Below are 13,639 nucleotides of genomic sequence, written 5' to 3'. Positions count from 1 at the left end.
AAATAGAATACATCACTTAATCTCTCTGTACCTCAGTTTCCTCATCTGTAAAATGAGAGGGTTGAACTAAATGCTCTCCAAAAGCCTCTTCCAATCTGAATCTATGATGTTTTAATATAGGATCAATACAACTCTAATATTCTTTTACTTTAAGAGTACCCTAAGTTACCTGTAAGATGGAGAGGGAGACAACGGTCCAAAAAAATAAATGTTTGGTTGTAATTCCAGTAATTTAGGGTTGCAATCTCTTATCAACTTGATCCAGATTCCTCAAACATCATTCCTTGAAGAATCTCCTAGAGGGGGAAAAATCCCTATACTGGAGCAAGGATCCCTTCTCAAATTCTAATGTGTATTCTTACCTATGGAAAGCATAGTAATTGGTGTTATAGGACAGCAAATTGACCTCGGGCTCAGGAAGACCCTTCTCTGGCATACACTGCTTTTGTGACCCCAACCAATTTACTTAATCTCCCCTCACTCTTCAATAGGTAATTCTCTTAAGTCTAAGAGTCACAGCCTTGTTTTGGCAAAAGGACTTTCCTCATCTGACATCAAAGAAATCTCAGGTCTGGTCTTTAATTGTGTACTGACTGTTTTCTCCTACATCTCCAATAGACCATAAACTTCTAGAGGGCAGTCTTTGCATACCAGCAAATACCAGATACAGATCTTCTGGGAAGTAGATAAAGGGAACGTTATAGAATATCAGAACTGAAATAGACCTTAAAGCCGAATCAGCCAACTAGAATTTGTTTAGTGCTTACTGCCTATCAGGCGCTGTGCTGAGCTATGGGAATATAAAGGAAGGCAAAAACCAGTCCCAACCCACAGTTTAATGGGGAAGACAACATGCAAACAACTATGTACAAAGAAGCTATAAATTTGAAATAATCCACATAAAGGAGGCAATTGGGAGAGATTTCTTATAAAAAGTGGGACTTATAGCTGAAATTTGAGGGGACCTGGAGGGGAAGATGAGGAAGAGAACTTCAGGCATATGGGACAGTCCGTGGAAAGACTTGAAGTAAGAGAGACTGGAATGTTCTGGGAGAAGAATGGCAAGGAGATCCCAAAATGAGAGTTTTGTTTTTGTTCCTAAAGATGATAGGAAGGTCACTTTGACAGCTGAGTAGATCAGTAGGGAGATCAGTCATCAGGCTATTGGTGATGGTAGTGTCAAAGAAGAGAGAAGAGGATGTATATGAGAGATATTAAAAAGATAAGAACAAGAAGCCTTGGCAATTGATTGGGTATGGGGAAATGTGAGAGGGAGAAGTAGAGGATGAGGGGCAACTAGGTGGCTCGATGGATAAAGATTGGCTCCTGGGGTGAGGAAGACCTGAGCTCAAGTCTGGTCTCAGACACTTAATAATTACCTAGCTGTGTGACTGTGGGCAAGTCACTTAACTCCATTGGCCTTGCAAAACAAAGAAACAAACAAACCAAAAACCCCAAAGAAGGAGAGGATGACACCTGGGATGCTAGCCTGGGTTACTGGGAAGATGGTGGTGCCCCTCAGGAATAATAAGAAAGTTACACATGTTCAGTTTTGGGCATATTGAATTTAATTCTCTAGGATATCCATTTCAAGAACTTTGACTAAGATACAAGTTGAAGTCACTCATAAAGGTTAGAATTGGACAAACAGATTGAAGATACATTTATATAGTGATATCATCTACCACTGACTAGAGGTTCTTAACCTGAGATTCCGGGAGGGTCTGTGGATGGGTTTCAATGGAATTTCAGAACTTTATAACAGAAAAAAATACATCTAAGTTTTCACTAATCTCTAATTGAAATTCATCATTTCCTTCAAACATAAATGTATCACAGTCAATCTGATTCTGCTAAGGGGGCCCATAGGCTTCACCAATTTGCTAATGAGGTCCATGACACAAAAACCTAAAGAACCCTGCCTAATTCATCCTCTTCTTTTGACAGAAAGATCAGATAAATGATTCTTCTGGGGTCTTGCAGCAAGAACCACAGCAGGTTAGCCTGCCAAAAGGCAATCCCTGAGGTCTGAAGGAAAAAGGGGCTTGCAAGAATTCTTGCAGAGAATGGTTAATAGATTAGTTGGCGATTGCTCCTGGTATTTAGGGAAGGAAGCTGGAGGGCATTGAATGTAAGGGCAAAGAATTGAAGACCTGCTAGATAAGACAAGTCTGTTGGATTTCTGCTTTTTTACCCATTTTAAGAATTCTTCTTCCTTCTTCTCTTTGCTAGCATTTGTAAGCATCTTAAAGTTTGCTGTGTGCTTTGAAAATATCTCGTTTGAGATGCATACCATCTGTAGTAAGTAAGAACAAAAGTTAGGTAGCACAACTAGTGAATGTTTCAGCTTGGAGTTTTTTGTTTTGGAGGCGATGAGGGTTAAGTGACTTTTGAACTCAGGTTCTCCTGACTTCAGGACCAATGGTCTGTCCACCTAGCTTCCTCTTGAGATTGAATTTGAAGTCAAGTCTTGCTGCCTCCAAATCTGATCGTCTATTTTTTTGTATCATCTACTTGCTTTGTCTTTTAGGCCTTTAGAATCTTGATGCTGGTCAGTCGGTTCTCACTCATCTTCCTTATTATATCAAGACTACTGGGGAGAACACAAGGCTCCAATTACATGGTTCATTTTAGTAGAGAAAAGGAATGAGGAGTGTTTGTGTGTGTGTGTGTGTGTGTGTGTGTGTGTGTGTGTGTGTGTGTGTGTGAGAGAGAGAGAGAGAGAGAGAGACAGAGACAGAGACAGAGACAGAGAGAGTGAGCACATAAAGATATATTTCACTCCCACATGGAATGGGTGATTTTAACCTACTAGACTCAGTGCCCTGTAACACATTCTTGCCCTTTCAAGGGCTTTAGTTTTGGAGTTGAAAAGGACTTCAGTTCATCTCGTTCAGCCTCATCTCACCTCATACTACAGATGAGGAAACTGAGGCCAAGAGGCTTTGGTCAATATTCGTTATCCCCAGAGGTAGTACTTGAACTCAGGTCCAGAACTTTTGCAACTGGACCTCTATGAAGGTCAATCTCTGCATTTAGCATCTTGCTAGAAGGTGAGTTTTTTCCATTCTTTTTTTGGAAAGAGAAAATTCTGTTCCTGGAGGGACATGACTTGGGATAGAGGACTTGTCAGACTCCTGTGTGTCTTTTCTACCTCCTTAGAATAAGCAGATCATAGTGACGGAGCCGGAGTTAGAGTAAGCAGAGTGCTACCGCCCCCCATTTTATAGATGAAACCCAGAGTGAAAAATAACTGTGAATTGCTTTCATAATTAGAACTAGAACCCTAAATGTCCTGTCTTTCATCCTTCATCCTCCCAGCCCCAGCCCCCTCCTCATCCAAATAAATCCTCATTCTATTGTAGGAACCTTTAAACTACATCTTGCTTCCATGATTCTTCTCATAGTGTGTTTGGGGCAGTTGCTCTAGTGGATAGAGTGCTGATTTTTTTTTGTTTGTTTTTGTAAGGCAATGGGGTTAAGTGACTTGGCCAAGGTCACACAGCTAGGTCATGATTAAGTGTCTGAGGTCGTATTTGAACTCAGGTACTCCTGACTGCAGGGCCAGTTGATATCCACTGCACCACTGATTTTAAAGTTAAGGTGGCTGTGAATTCAGATCCAACCTCTAACACTTCCTTACTAAATGACTCTGGGCCTGACAGAGTTTTTTCCAGGATTATTAGAAGGATCAAATGAATTGTTTGTAGAATGCTTTGTAAACCTATAAATTCAACTTACTACCACTGCCACCACCACCACAATTACTTTTATTACTACTACTACTACCGCCACCACCATTATTATTACCACTTCCACCATTATTGTCACTTCCACTATTTCTCCTTCTTCTACTTCTTTTCTTCTTCTTCTACCACTACTTCTAGTACTTCTACTTCTTCTTCTTCTTCTTCTTCTTCTTCTTCTTCTTCTTCTCCTCCTCCTCCTCCTCCTCTCTCTCTCTTCCTCCCTCCCTCTCACCTCCTCCTCCTCCTCCTTCTCTCTCTCTCTCTCTCTCTCTCTCTCTCTCTCTCTCTCACCCCCTCCCATTCTTTGTTTTTAATCTATTTGCCTATCACTGAAAAGAACTGTTTGTAATCAATCACTGTCTTGGAGGCCCTGAAAAGGAGGGAGCATCCTTAAGAACACTCAAAGAGGGGCAGCTAGGTGGCACAGTGGATAGAGCACTGGCCCTGGAGTCAGGAGGACCTGAGTTCAAATCTGACCTCAGACACTTAATAATGACCTAGCTGTGTGGACAAGTCACTTAACCCCATTGCCTTGCCAAAAAAAAAAAACCCACTAAAAAAAAAGAACACTCAAAGACAGAACTTTTCTTATACAAAAATGGAAAGCAGAGAAGTCATCTTGGAAGCTACTATATTGCTCCCCATCCCCCAGACCCTCTTCCCAATCTGGGTGCAAATTTAGAGGATCACAAGACCTTCCCATTCCTTTCTCCAGTCCCTGTAACATCTCTTGATAAGTCTTTTTTTGGATACAAAAGTATTATCTGGGGGGGGGTCTTAATCTTGCTCCATTCCTCATAATCACCAAATTGCCCCATAAGCACTCAATAGATGAGGTCTTTGTTGTTAAATGTAGGAATTGGAAGAGATAGGAGAATTCGATGAAATTCCATCAAATTCACACAAAGAGTCATATGACCAGTGGAAGCAACCCCCCAGAGGTCATTGATTCAAACCCTCATTTTACAGATGAGGATACTGAGTCCCAAGGTCACTTGGCTAGTACATATTAGAGGCCAGATGAAAACCCAGGTCCTCTGTCTGGAGAGTCAGTGCTTTTTTCCACCATAGGACTCATGGTAAGAATAAGGGCTGCCCTGAGTGGGCCTACCCTTTGACTATTTGCAATGTTCCTGTCTTGAGTGACTTAGATAGGGATGGAGTTGGGAACATCAGGACAGGGATATGGTCATGGCCCCCAGAGGACCCCGGACAATCCTCCATGGAGCCTTCTGACCTGTTTGAGGAGGACAATGATAAGGGAGCAAACTGAAGATTGGGAGTTTGGACTAAATAATATGGGTGGAGGTGGGGAGGGAAAAGGCATCTGTCCAGTTTCCCTTTGCTGAAGCACTTGGGAGTTCTTTCTCCACATGCATCTGGAAATTTCAGGACTTTCCCTGAAGGGAATTCAGAGTTGGAGACAGAGGAGGTATCTATTATTATCTAGTCAGACATCAGAATGAATGATGTCTGTCTCTCTTTGGCCTGTGGCTTCTCTGAGGGCCAATAGGATTTTCAAAGAAGTAGCTATGTGGGTTCCCTTGTGAGGATAGTAGTGGGACTGTATTTTTCTCCCCAGGGCCACTGGGATCTGGCTTGATTAGCATGCACAATATACACCAGTCTATCAACTGTGCTTTGCTCAGTCCTCTGACCTCTGATATCTTAGCATGGGGGCTTCATAGCGGATAAGAAATTCCCAAGAGAGGAGAGAATTCTGATCCGTAAATCATTGACATGAATAACCTTTAATACTCTCCTGTCTGTGTTTATAATGTGTAGTTCCCTCCAAGAAAACAAACAAATAAAAACAAAAAAAAATCCTCAACCAAACCTTATTTCTCCCTGCCTAAAAATCTACCCCTCAAAGAGAATAAATTAATTCTTTGAGTCTCTTTCTAAGCACGGCATAGTTTTTTCTTCTCAATTTTTCAGATTGCCCTTCCTCTCTCCACAGCTCTCATATGATTGGGATGTAGATGCTTTCATTTCTTTTTCTATTTCTTCCTTAATATTATTCATCCATTTAAGAACTTATTAATAAATAATCAGTAATAATTTTACATTTTTCAAAATTTTGTGACATGATATAATCCCATTTATTATTCAAGTGACCGAACAGGTATCTAATCAAGATAGGGATGGTATATCTTCATCTTCATCATCATCATCATCATCCCCATTTTATAGATGACCAAACTGAAACAAGAGGGACTAAATCATCTAAGGTTTCACCACCAGACACTTGTAAATCAGGGCTGGAACCCAGTCCTGTGGCTATTCTGAGATCTATAAAGCATTTTATACACATCATCTCATTGATTCTCCCAAGTTCTCCCAAGAACTCTACTTATTATTGCAGAGAGAAAATGGAAGCCTAGGTAGGTGCTTAGTCATGTATCTGTGATCACACCACTTAAGTGCCAGAGATGGAATTCAAACTCAGGCCTGTTTTGATGCTGAGTCCAGTGATCTCTCCATTATATCAATCAATCAACTAATCAACAAATGTGAATTAAGCTCTCTCTATGTCCTAGGAGTTTGGGGCAGGAAGGGGAATGAAAATGGAATGGTCTTTGTCTTTAGAAAGCTTATAATCTACTAGAGAGAAAAAATGTACATAAATAATATAGCATCATCATCAACAACCACCACCACAACAAGCCCTTGTTCCTCAAATGGCCAAGCTGCAGAGCTTCACAATAACCTGTTAGCAGGGCTCATCCCAAGGAACCTCACAAAGATCTCCTCCGTGGATTTCACCTTTACAACTTACTATTTTTAAATCATTTACTATTACTATTACTTCTAGTTTTTAAAATGCACTCTAATAATCATCTAATACATATATTTATAATAGTATTCAGATGGAAAAGAGGAAAAAATTTGTTTCAGCAGTTTCTCTTAGTCTTCTTAAAAATATCACCGATCAGGTGCTAATTTAGTTAAGTACCTTTCAAATTTATCAATTCATAGAGTCATTAATCTTATTGCCCCTGGCATTTTTATACTAATCATAATAATTTATGTAGTGCCCACAACATGTAAGGTTTTTCCTATGTCTTAAATGTTGTTTTAAACTTTTAGTAATACTTAAAAGTATGTATTCTATAATTTCTTGTTTGTCAACATTTCATGCCAATTAAGCTTAGAATTAGAAAAAGTCCCTATAAATGGGATAACATTTTGTTCAATCATATTCCTACAAAGTCTAACTATAACAATATTCCTCTTTTACAGAAGCCAGGCACTATGGTAATACTTCACAACTAGGTGTTTTTCCCCAAGAAGCCTGGGAGAATAATGCAAATATTTTTTAATCCTCTTGTTCATACCAAAATTGATTAGATTTTCTAATTTACTACTCTTACAATATTTCCATATGATCAATTTTGTTTTTTAATGACTATTGGCAATGGCTAAACATTTTGTATGAGGTTCCATTATTTTTAGTTGACTTACATTCCAAAAAATTCATGGTGACACTCTCAACTTTCTATTACTGTTCTTTTATTTCTAGAATAACTTCCAAATCCAAAGCTGTTCTTTTAATTTTTCTAAGTTACTAATCATTTAGCATGACTATTTAAACCAGAGAAAAGAAATAATCCTTTCTCTCAGTCAATTAATTAAAATGCATTTTATGAAGCTTATTTTGTAGTCTTATGCTGAATGGGGAAGGAAGGCAGACATGCAGCAACTGTCCAAGGTCATTGCTTTCAAGAATTCCTAAATTTTTTCTATTTCTGTGGAATTTAGACCCTCTCTGAAATCTCCTTTTCAAAATTCCAAAACCCTTTTAGTTTCAAAACCTGAATTTACAATGTGCCATTCCAAACAGACTCAACATTCTTTACCCTTCTATTCTTCCTTAATCTTTCTTGTTTCCTTAGGCAAGACTACTGTCTCTTCTACTTGCCTAATTCTTGTAAACTCTGTTTTGATTCTTTAGTCATTATAAATGTACAATTCATTCCAATTTCTTTAAGAGCTTTTGGATATTAGAATTGGTTACGATCAAATAGTTCCAGTGATCTCTTTTTTTTCTTTATTTTCTTTCAAATCACTCAGAAATTAAATCCATGGTTCAAATTCCTCAATAGTGAGGGAGAGGCAAATAGACTAAAAAACAACTCCCTCACTCAACACAAGTTCTTTAGGTATCACAGATTTCTATAAGCAGGATGTCTTTGAAAAAGAAATCATCTATCTCTTTCTCAAAGTTAACAACCTCTTTTATTCTGGAAAATCATTCATCCAGCCCACACCCAAAGGGATTGTCCACAGCTCAATTATTGGCACAGGAATGTCATACCTTAAAAGGTTTTCTGCTATTCCTCTTACTACAGTAAATTATTATTACTCCTCTTTTCTTTATTATTCACTCTTTTTTTTTTTTTTTGCAAGGCAATGTCATTAATTGGCTTGCCCAAGGCCACACAGCTAGGTAATTATTAAGTGTCTGAGACAGGATTTGAACCCAGGTACTCCTGACTGCAGAGCCGGTGCTTTATCCACTTAGCTGCCCCTTATTATTTGCTCTTAATGAAACACTGAATAGTCTTCCTAACAGCAACCTTTGTTTTGGTGCTTGCTAACTATGATTCTAATTCCTAAGTGCCTCTTTTACAAAGTTTTGATATTTTGTAGGATTTTATTAGGAATTTTACTTTTGCCTCTTAAAAAAAAAGAAACTAATTTCATAATAGTTATAAATGAGCAGAAATATATAACTTTGAATTCACTAAAATGAAATAGTTCATTAATATAAATATACTCTCAATTTCTACAAAGGCCATCAACTGCCAAGATTCCAAATTTCAGGGCCCAACATCATCAATATGCTTCTGCTTTCATATATATATATGACAATGTTTTCAATTATATATATATATATGACAATGTTTTCAATTAGATCTTTTATTTGAAATATAGCAATTTCTTGACTTGAGTTTCTATTATTAAGACAGAATTTTGACTTAATATGTAGTTAACAGGAATTGCACTTCTCAAAACCATCTGATGGAGGTTATATTTTTCTGAAGGGCTCAGAGTATAACTTTTTTCTTTATTTTCTTTCAAATGACTCAAAAATTAAGTCAATTTTTGGGGGGGGAGTTGGGTTTTGTGAGATAAAGGGGTTAAGTGAATTACTCAAGGTTATACAGCTAGTAAGTATCAAGTATCTAAAGGCTAATTTGCTTTTGTTTTTGATTTTTTTGGTAAGGCAATGGGATTAAGTGACCTGTCCAAGGTCAAACAGCTAGGTAATTACTAAGTGCCTGAGGTCAAATTTGAACTCAGGACATCCTGACTATAGGGCTGGTGCTCTGTCCACTGTGCCACCTAGCTACCCCCTTAAATCCATTTTAAAAAACCTAACCTGTTGTAAGGTATCATTTAGTAGAGATTACAAATCACTGATTGTTTTATGACTTTGCAAGTTTTCAACTGATAAGAGTTTTATAATATTGTAAGTTTCCTTATTTATCCTATAAAATGTTTATTTGTTTTAAAATCATTTGCAAGTTATGTTTTCCCCTCTATCAGCATTTTATACTTTTATGAACATTTTAATTTGATCTTTTGTAATCTGAGTACCTTTGATCATTTATGACTATGATTACTTACTTGTGAACTGCTCAAAAGGTCTTGGGGTGGCTGAAATTAGCCCTAATATCATGAAAGATAGGAAGGATTTTTCTGTCTTATTAAAGAGTTACAGGGCTCCATGCAAGTGGAATCACAGGTCCTCTCTTCTCTTGTCACAGATGCAGTAGTATTGCCCCTTTTCTCTTTTTATGTAAATTAAAATATTCCCTATATTTTTAGGGTTTGGGAAATTTTGGTCCCTATCCTGAAGAGTCACATGGTTCAATTCTCTTCCACCTTTATGAGAGACTTCTGGAGATCTGGTCACAGACTTGTACAGTTTCATAAGACTAAGAAATCCTCAAGATGGCTCTATCTGGTGGTACCTTCTATTAGGAATGCCTGAACTTATTTTAAAATCTATATTTTTATTTTCTTGTTTAATTCTATCTTCAATAATTCTTTCCCAAACTTACTATAGCATTATTTATACAATTTGGATTTATTTTCACTAACCTATTGATTTCAAAACATGTTTTTGCTGTAATTCTAATTTACCTAAACAATTGATTTGAATTTCAATAGTATCATTAAACTTCACTAACCTGTGATTTATTTCTGATTTCAAAACTGGTTTTCGGGTGGCTAGGTGGTACAGTGGACAGAGCACCGGCCCTGGAGTCAGGAGTACCTGAGTTCAAATCTGACCTCAGACAGTTAATAATTTTCTAGCTGTGTGACCTTGGGCAAGCCACTTAACCCTGTTTACCTTGCCAAAAAACCTATAAAAAAACAACAAAACTGGTTTTCTTTTCCTGGGACCACTTTGGGATTCCCTTTCATTCTGACAGATACTATCAGGACATGTTTGGTGTCCTCAGGTTGCAGTATACAACAGAAGTGAAAATGAACTCCAATTCTAATCACCTTTATTCTTTTTTCAAGCTGGTCTAAGATTTCTTGGTTCTGCCTCCTAATAATAAAAATTCCTTCCTGCAACAAACTTATCTCAGTTTTAAGTGCAGTTTTTAAGTATACCTTTATTCTACAATAAAATTAAAATCTATTTCACAGATGGATACCCCACAACTTCAGACTTAAAAATTGTCTAACTGAAACTTTTTCAGGCTTAACAAATGGGTTTCCTTTTTGAATTCTGAATTGTGGAATTATTTAAGCTCACAAGAGCTTTATTCTAATTTCTCCTATAGCATTTCCTAAATTTGTCTTACTTTAACACTTCCCTGAATTCCTAGCTCACTTAATCTCTCCTGAGTATATCTCATAATTAATAAGATTTTTTTTTATATTTTTCAAGGCAATGGGGTTAAGTGGCTTGCCCAAGGCCACACGGCTAGGTAATTATTAAGTGTCTGAGGTTGCATTTGAACCGAGGTACTCCTGACTCCAAGGCTGGTGCTCTATTCACTGAGCCACCTGTTTGCCCCTTAAGATATTGCTTAAAATTAAAACCACAGCTTTAAATCGATCCCTCATCATTTTAAAGATTCTTTTTATGGACAATTAATCTGTGAAATTTGTTGTGTTTTTCATTAAACTCTACAGAGTCTGCTAGTACCCCATAAATTCACCAAAATACTTGGTAAAACATGCAACTTATTATTTAGAAATAAAAGTTAAATGATTTCTTTTTTACAAATTTGATTTCCAATTATTTTTAATATTTTAGTTTCCAATTAATTTCTGTATTCTCTCAGCAGTCTCTAACATTGTCAGTGTTGGGAACAAAGAAAATAGAGAGATTTGTCTTCTTTGAGGCCTTTTTAAAAAATTTACTTTTTTTTTGCAACTTGTTTCTTTTAATTGATTAAACAAAAAAGACAAGACATAGGTAACACATTTATTAGTTATGGATTAACACAAGGCAAGAATAAACATTTCTCACTCTCTTAAAGATTTTCTTAATGGTAGAAATCCCCCTTCTATTTGGAGTAAAGAACCCATTATTCCTAAATTCAGTTTCATCATTTACAAAATGAATACAGACAGAAGACAGACAGAGGGTATAAAAAAATACAACATTAAATCAGGCTTGAACTTCTGCCAAGTTTTTCTCCAGGAGATTTTGAGGTCATTATGTACAAAACTTATAACCATCTTGTGACTGGGGGCCTATCCCCAAGGATAATTTTTTTTAATGACTCACTTTATTTATTGATTGACTGATTGCAAGACAATGGGGTTAAGTGACTTGCCCAAGGCCACACGGCTAGGTAATTATTAAGTGTCTGAGGCCGGATTTGAACTCAGGCACTCCTGACTCCAGGGCCGGTGTTCTATCCACTGTGCCACCTAGCTGTCCCTAAGATAATTCTTCTGTTTCCTAATTATGCTAATACCTTTTAGAATCTTATCAATAAAACTTGTAATTTGGTAACCATACAAACTTCCGCCATGCACAAAGTGCACTTTGTATTTCCAGTTAAGTCCCTAATAGATAGAAAAGCTGGTTAAAGTTCCATTCCTTTAGACTTTTTCTCAAAGTTCTATTTCAGGAAGAAAAACTGAAGACTGATGGATTTAGCAGTATCAACTGTCCTTTTTGTTCTAAGCTGATTTGGTAAATTATTTAATAAAATTCCATAACTTTCTAAATGGTCCAAAATTTCAGCCTTTTGCCAAATCAATCTCCACCAAACTTTACATAGTTTGATAATTCTTTCTTTAGTCATCACTGAACAGAAGTCCCTATGTGGATCCTCTTATGCCTAGCCCTATTTCTCCTGGGGACATCTCCAACCAAGAGTGGTACTCCTTAGGGGACCTTCTCCTGACTTTTTGACTTATTCAATCTGAGAATCTCCCATCCACCTGACTTCTACCTATATGGGAATCCTTTTCCTACAGCGAATACTGTAATATTAAGTAATTCATTTTGACAAATTTTGACAAATTCTCCCAAACTTCTAATTCTTAATTTCTGCCCTTAACCTCTGGGGTCCCAAGACTGGTCACCTAGAGGCTCAAGGTCTTTTACAAGTGAATAGCCAGCAAAATTTATATCAACTTTCCTTTAAAGCTTACTAAGTCAGTGACTGACAAGCTTAAGAAAATAAAGACAGGAGGCAGCTAGGTGATGCAATGAATAGAACATTGGCCCTGGAGTCGGGAGGACCTGAGTTCAAATGTGACCTCAGATGTTTAATAATTACCTAGCTGCGTGGCTTTGGGCAAGTCACCTAACCTTATTGCCTTGCAAAAAAATGAAAGAATATAAATGCAAATAAGGGAAAAATAAGGGAAAAGAAAGGGGGAAAAGAAAAGTTGTAATTTTTGACTTTGCCAAAAGGAAGTTCTAGCTGCTTGCTAGCTGACTAAAAAAAAAAAAGGAAGAAAAATCATTTTTATTTAGCACTTACACTGCTAAATAGAATTTGAGTGCTCCAGAGTTTATAAATTTAGTCTGATGAATCATAAATTATAAATTCATAAATTCAAACAGTCCCTCTTAGCCCAATTGGGGATTCTTCTTTTTTTTTTTTTTGTGAAACATTAAGGATTAAGTGACTTGTGTAGGGTTATACAGACATCCCCAACCAAGCGTGGTACTCCTTAGAGGACCTTCTCCTTAGAGATTCCTGGGGTACTGACTTTCTTGGCTTATTCCATCTGAGAAATTCCCCACTGAAGATTTTAGAGACAGTCCTTTTTCCATTAGGGGTTGTGGGAGGCAATCTTCCATCCACCTGACTTCTGCCTATATGGGAGTACAGTTAACACTGTAACATTCAGTAAATCATTTTGACAAATTCTCCTAAACTTCTAATTTTTGATTTCTGCCCTTAATCTCTGGGGTCCCAACACTGGTCACTTAGAGCCTAAAGGTCCTTTATAAGTAAATAGCCAGCAAAATTTATATCAACTTTCCTTTAAAACTTCCTAAAAGATTTAACTCTGAATAGCAATGCAAATAAGGGGAAAAATAAGGGGAAATAAAGGGGAAAAGAAAAAATGTCATTTTTGACTGCCAAAAGGAAGTTCTGACTGCTAGCTAGCTGACTAAAAAAAATACAGTACATTTTTATTGCTAAATAGAATTTGAGTGCTCCAGAGTTTATAAATTTAGACAGATTAATCATAAATTCCAGCAGTCCTTCTCTTTTCTTTTCTTTTTTTTGGTAAGGCAATAGGGTTAAGTGGCTTGCCCAAGGCCACAGCTAGGTAATTATTAAGTGTCTGAAGCCGAATTTGAACTCAGGTACTCCTGACTCTCGGACCGGTGCTCTATCCACTGTACCACCTAGCCACCTTATATCTCATAATTAATAAGATAT

Source organism: Macrotis lagotis, chromosome 5 (assembly GCF_037893015.1).
Source record: "Macrotis lagotis isolate mMagLag1 chromosome 5, bilby.v1.9.chrom.fasta, whole genome shotgun sequence".
In the NCBI taxonomy this organism is placed as follows: Eukaryota; Metazoa; Chordata; class Mammalia; order Peramelemorphia; family Peramelidae; genus Macrotis; species Macrotis lagotis.
This window is presented reverse-complemented; position numbering follows the sequence as displayed.